At 37.3% G+C, this 6,767-nt stretch overlaps 1 non-coding gene across 1 annotated transcript; it reads right to left on the bottom strand.

The window, feature by feature from the left end:
- Positions 1 to 1,933: 1,933 nt before the first annotated feature.
- LOC122085325 lies at positions 1,934 to 2,040 on the bottom strand. Its single transcript, XR_006142099.1, has one exon. It is a non-coding gene; the product is annotated as a small nucleolar RNA R71 (small nucleolar RNA).
- Positions 2,041 to 6,767: the final 4,727 nt, after the last annotated feature.

Genomic DNA, 6,767 nt, shown 5'->3' with positions numbered 1-6,767 from the left:
CCCTCCTCCACCTCATCAATAAGATAAAAAAATCTTTTTTTTAGAAGATAAAATCATTAGCTTCCCTCCCCCATTCTCTATATAATAGAATCAATACAAGGGGAGGAGGCACTTCATTCTTCTTCTAGGGTTTTTTTTTTTAGTTTCTATCTCTTTCTCTAGTTTTCTCTTTCTCTAGCTCTATTTCTAGGTTTATGCTTTAAACACTTTTGTAAGTTATTTTTATTCAATTAATGCAAGTACTTTTATTTTTGTTCAGTCTTTTATTTTTATTGTTTAAGCAATTGAAGTTGTAATTTTCAAGTTCTAGTTCTAGGCTTAGTTCTAGGTGACAAGAACAAGCTATGAAGCATGTCTTTCAAGTTCCATTTTTTTCTTCAAATTTGTTTTCTCTAGTACGAGAAATTTCAGATTTGGTTTATTTCAGATCTGGTTTTAATATTGGTAGTATTTCAAATCGATCAAGTTTTCAGTTCAATGGTTGAAGTTCAAGTAAGTAGGCTCCCTCAGTAGTCTTCTCTCCCCCCTCTCATTCCCTCTTATGACTACCTTTTATTTCTTAATTTAGGATTTTAATTTCAGTTGTTATATTATTGTTTTCCCTTTCCCCCAAGGTTCATGGCTAGTTATGTGTTGGCTTTACCCCTCCTAGCCATAGAACCATCATTTTATTATTTTTATTATAATTGACTCCCTTTTCCTAAAGCTAAGTAGAGTAACCCTTGTAAGAGTGACACTCTGGTCAAGTAGGGAAGCTCATATTATGATGCATCCCTCGGGTTAAGTAGAGAAACCTACTTATGATTATCTCTCTAGCTTTATCCCCTTTCTTTTACTTTATTTTTATTTCAGTTATTTATTTATTTAATTTTAATTGCGTGGCTTACGTCTTTAAATTCTTAAGTGACGAATGGCTAGGATGTTATTTTAGATACATATGTTTAGGACGGTAATTAGAATTAGATCACAACCATTAATCAGTTCACTTTCGTATTATTAAAAGAAGTAAAAAAATAAAGTGGCTGTTCTCCCTGTGTTTGACCCGTAGCTATACTGATCCCTACGCTTGCGGTTACATTTTAAATCCCAACAAGTTTTTGGTGTCGTTGTCGGGGAGACAGTTCTATGTTATTTTTTTACTTTCTCTTGGTAAATCGGAGTGCTTTGTTTGCTTTGTTTTGTTTTGTTTTTTCTTTTCTTTTATTGAATTCCTAAGAAGATCAACTTACAATAATAGTTGTATCAGTGGAGGTCGTCATGCCTCACGGTATGATAAAGACAGGTTTCGCCCTGTAGCAGTACCTTAGGAATTGGCCTGAGCAACCACGGATCCCTACCGGTAAGCTCCTAAAAAGCTAAAAAAATCATAAAAATCATAAAAAAAAAAAAAAGTTTTGCTATCCATTATTTTGTGCTTGTCTTACTCTAGTTGTGGGTAGTTTTCTGTTGCATGAGTGTTAGGTGGGTACGTAATACTAAGAATCGATTAAAAAGAAGAGATCCAACAAGTAGTGACCCTATACATTTGCTCTCTTTAAAACCCTTCAATATGGGAGACCAACAGTAAAACCCTTCACCTAAATCTCTGAAAGATATCTACCTTGCTAGAACAACCCAAACTTCCTGCATAGTTCTACCACAAGCCCAGGGCAATAATTTTGAACTCAAATTTCAATATATCACTATGTTGCCCTACTTTCATGGGTTGACCTCTAAGGATGCATACCTATTTCTAAGGGAATTTGAAGAGGTATGTGTTCTAATTAAAATCCAACAACTTTTTGATGATGCTATTAAGCTTAGGTTTATCACTTTTACATTGAAAGACCAAGCTAAGAAGTGGTTGTATGGATTACCCATAAATTCCATTACCTCATGGGAACAGTTCACAGTTATCTTTCTTAAGAAGTTTTTCCCAACTCACAAGACCAATAAGCTTAGAAGTGATATCCTTCAGTTTAGGCAAAAGCCTAGTGAGTCATTTTCTAAACTTATGGAGAGATTCAAGGATCTACTCCAAGAATTCCCTCACCATGGTCTAGACCTATGGTATTTATGTCAAATAATTTATGAGGGTATTGATTACCCAACTAAACAAATGATATAGTCTATGTGCCCTGAGGGATTCACATCCTTTACAGATGAAGGAAAGGCATGGGAATTCTTACTTGACTTAACTGACAAAACCCGTGAGTGAGAATCAACCCAAGAGAGTGAAAGAACCATAGGAGGAAAATGATATTTTGTGGATGGGATAGTAGCCAAGGAAGCCCATTTGGATAGCTTAATCAAGAGGATTGAGGCTATTGTTCCTAGAGAGCCATCATCAATTAATTTGGTTAAGATTTGTGCCTGGTGCCAGTCCCCTGGACATGTCATAGAAGAATGCCCTAACACCTCTGGGGGCACTTCTAATGATAGTGTTAATGCCTTATACCAGAATAATCCATATAGTAACACCTACAATCCAGGATGGAGAAATCACCCAAATTTCTCCTGGAATCAGGGCAACCAAGCAGGGCCTTCCAATTTCTATAGTCAAGGTCAACCTGGAACCCAAAGGCCTCCCTTTGCACACCAATCTTTTTTCCAAAATACTTTTCCTTGGTTAAATGTAGGACCTCAGGCTAGTTTTCCTAGGGCCCCTCTCCTATCATCTTATCAGTAACCCCCTGGGTTTACCAACATTGGAGAGGCAAGTAGAATAAGTGACTTGAAAAAAAATATGGCCCTCCTCGTGACAAGCCATCAAAATCTTACGAGAGAACTTGCCCAAGTTGCCTCAATTATACATGAGAAGGAAAAGAGAACTTTATCCGGTCAACCAGAGCCTAACCCTAGGCATCATCAGTCTGTTAGTTTACAAGGATTAACTAATGCACCACTGAATATAGTACAAGATCAGACCCAACAAGGGCCCTATAACCAATATAATGTTGTTTATGCCCTTAGGAGTGGTAGAGAGTACTAATAGAGCATTCCTAAATCTTCCTCATCTATTACTCCTATTAACTCTCCTTTAGTTGAGGACATAAGTGTGCCTCTTGTTTCAGATTCAGACAAACCTAAAGATTTTTCTAAAACTAAAGATGATTTGGTTGAGGAAACCAAAAATGATTCTTCTGAACAGGGGCAAATCCCTAACAGTCCTTATGTTCATCCTGTCCCATTTCCTAATCGCTTGGTAAACAAAAGGAAGACTGCTTCTATGGACAAAATTTTAGAAGTCTTCAAAAAGGTAGAAGTGAACATCCCTCTTTTGGATGCCATATCTCAGATCCCCACCTATGCAAAAGTACTGAAAGATTTGTGTACCCACAAACATATCACTAGTGTGTCCAAAAAGGCATTCTTGGCAAGTAACATTAGTTCCATAATTACTCAGCCTATAACAGCCAAGTATAAGGGTCCAGGGAGCCCTACCATAGCTTGTGTCATAGGTAACACCTACATTGAGCATGCCTTACTTGACCTTGACATAAGTGTGAATCTTTTACCTTACCATATGTACAAGCAACTAGAATTAGGAGAATTGAAAGCCACTGGAACTACTCTTCAGTTGGCAGATAGGTCTGTTAAGATTCCTAAAGGGATGGTTGAGGATGTCTTACTAAAGGTGGGGGAATTTATTTTCCCTGTTGATTTCATTGTGTTAGATACCAAGCCCTTCTCAACTAAGGATGAGATCCCAATAATTCTAGGAAGATCACTCTTGGCTACCAGTAATGCATTAATCAATTGTCAGAATGGTTTCCTAAGGTTATCTTTTGGCAACCAAACTATTGAGTATAACATGTTTAGAATAGGCAAGCAACCACATATGGAAGAAAAGATCAATATGATTGAGGATTTTCTAGATTTTTCTGATGATTTAATTACCAACTTTTATATTAATTTTGATTCAGAATTCCAAGAGTTTATGGATGAGTTGGATGATGATAGTGAAAATTTCTTTTCTAAAGTCTTGAGTCTTCACACACCTGTGGAGCCTTAGGACCCCTTTCCAATTCCATTCCCAAACCTTCCATAGTTGAGCCCCCTAAGCTAGATCTTAAGGAGTTACCATCTAATTTGAGGTATGCTTTCCTAGGGCCTGACCAGACTCTTCCTATAATAATTTCTTCAAATTTAACTTCTAGCTAGGAAGATGAGTTACTTAAAATGTTAAAAGATAATAAGGAAGCCCTAAGTTGGACCATGACTGATATCAAGGGTATAAGCCCTTCTATTGTGCAATATCATATACATCTTATGGAGGATTCCAAACCATCCACGGAACCCCAAAGAAGAGCTAACATAATGATGATGGAAGCCATTAAGAAAGAGATCCTAAAGTGCTTGGTTCATGGAATAATTTATCCTATTTCTAACAGTCAATGGGTAAGCCCAGTTCATGTAGTGCCTAAGAAGTCTGGTATGACTATAGTTCACAATGCCAATAATGAACTAATTCTAATCTGTGTTCAATCTGGGTGGAGAGTATGCATAGACTACAGGAAACTTAATGTGGCAACCTGGAAGGACCACTTGTCATTGCCATTCATTGACCAAATGTTAGAGAGGTTAGCTGGACATGAATACTATTGTTTTCTTGATGGATATTCCAGCTATAACTAGATTCCAATTGCTTTAGAGGACCAACATAAGACCACTTTTACATGCTTAAATGGAACATTTGCTTATAGGCGTATGCCCTTTGGGCTTTACAATGCCCCTGCTACGTTCCAACGATGCATGATGAGCATCTTTTCTGACAAGGTCAAAAAATTCTTAAAAGTATTTATGGATGACTTTTCAATTCATGGGAATTCCTATTCTGAATGTCTTCATCATCTTTCTCTAGTTTTAAAAATGTACATATCTAAAAAATTTGGTTTTGAATTGGGAGAAATGTCATTTCATGGTTAAATCTGGTATTGTTTTAGGCCATGTAATATCCAATGAGGGAATTAAAGTAGATAGAGCCAAAGTGGATTTAATTGATAATTTGTCACATCTTCAATCCGTTAAGGATGTTTGGTCTTTTCTAGGGCATACAGGCTTCTACAGAAGGTTTATTAAGAACTTTAGTCAATTAGCCCGACCTGTCACTTCATCACTTGCCAAAGATCAAACTTTTGATTTTTCTAAAAAATGCCTAGAATTCTTCAAGCAACTTAAGAAGGAGTTGACCAATGCACCCATTATTCAATCACCTGTTTGGACTGAACCTTTTGAACTGATGTGTGATGCTTCGGATTTTGTCATAGGAGCGGTTTTGGGTCAAAGGATTAATAAGTTATTCACTGTCATTTACTATGCTAGTAGGACCTTATATGATGCACAACTCAATTATACAATCACTGAAAAAGAATTTTTAGCTGTTGTGTTTGCATTAGAAAAGTTTTGATCCTACTTAGTTGGTTCACATGTGGTGGTGTATACTGATCATTCTGCTCTTAAATACCTAGTTCAGAAGAAGGATGCTAAAGCCCGTCTCATTAGCTGGGTTTTACTTTTGCAAGAGTTTGATTTAGAAATTAAGGATAAGAAAGGAGTTGAAACCTAGTTGCAGACCATTTATCCCGACTTCCAAATTCCTTGACTGTCGATTATCCAGTCAACGAGAACTTTCTAGATGAAATAGTTATTTGCAGTGTCTAGTGAACCATGGTTTGCTGACATTGTCAACTTCTTAGTTTCAAGTGTGACTCTGGATCACTGGTCCACCCAAGATAAGTATATGTTTCATTCCCAAGTTAAGCACTTTTTCTGGGATGATCATTATTTGTTTAAGATATATCCGGATCAGATTATCCGACGATGTGTTCCTGATCATGAGTAATATTCCATTCTCTCTTTTTGTCATGATCATGCATGTGGTGGACACTTTGGACCTAAGAAGACTGTCGCAAAGGTTCTTCAATTCGGATTTTATTGGCCCACTCTTTTTAGAGATGCTTTTGATTTTTGCAAGGCTTGTCCCTTCTGCCAGTCTCTTGGCTATATTAAGAAGAGAAACATGATACCGCTCACCCCTATTTTGGTAGTTGAGATCTTTGATGTAGGGGCATCGATTTTATGGGACCATTCCCTAATTCCTTTGGGAATCTGTACATACTTTTGGCTGTTGATTATGTTTCTAAATGGATAGAGGTCATACCTTGTAAATCTAATGACCACAAAGTGGTGATCCAGTTTCTCAAAGAGAATGTTTTTTCCCACTTTGGTGCGTCACGTGCAATAATTAGTGATAGGGGTACTCATTTTTATAATCGGCCTTTTGAGGCCTTAATGAAAAAGTATGGGATCACCCATAAGTTATCTACCTCTTATCACCCCCAAACTAATGGCTAAATGGAGGTGTCTAATAGGCAGATCAAACAAATCTTGGAGAAAACTGTTAACCCCAATAGTAAGGATTGGTCCCTTAGGGTCATTGATGCCTTGTGGGCCCATCGAACTGCATTCAAGATCGATCTTGGTCAGTCTCCCTATCGTTTGGTGTACGAGAAAGCCTATCACTTACCAGTTGAGCTGGAGCATAAGGCCTTTTGGGCCATTAAGAAGCTCAACTTTGATTTGTCTGATACGGGAATTCATCGTAGGCTCCAACTATCTGAGTTGGAGGAACTTAGGAATAAAGCCTATGAAAATTCTAAGATTTACAAGGAAAAGACCAAAGCTTTCCATGACAAGCACATTCTGCGTAAATCTTTTGTAATTGATGATAAGGTCTTATTGTACAACTCTCAATTGTATCTTTTCCCTGGTAAGCTTAGATCCCG

The sequence above is a fragment of the Macadamia integrifolia genome, chromosome 7 (genome assembly GCF_013358625.1).
Source record: "Macadamia integrifolia cultivar HAES 741 chromosome 7, SCU_Mint_v3, whole genome shotgun sequence".
NCBI lineage: Eukaryota > Viridiplantae > Streptophyta > Magnoliopsida > Proteales > Proteaceae > Macadamia > Macadamia integrifolia.
Note: the sequence above shows the minus strand (reverse complement) of the source record. Positions and strands in the feature narration are given on the sequence as shown.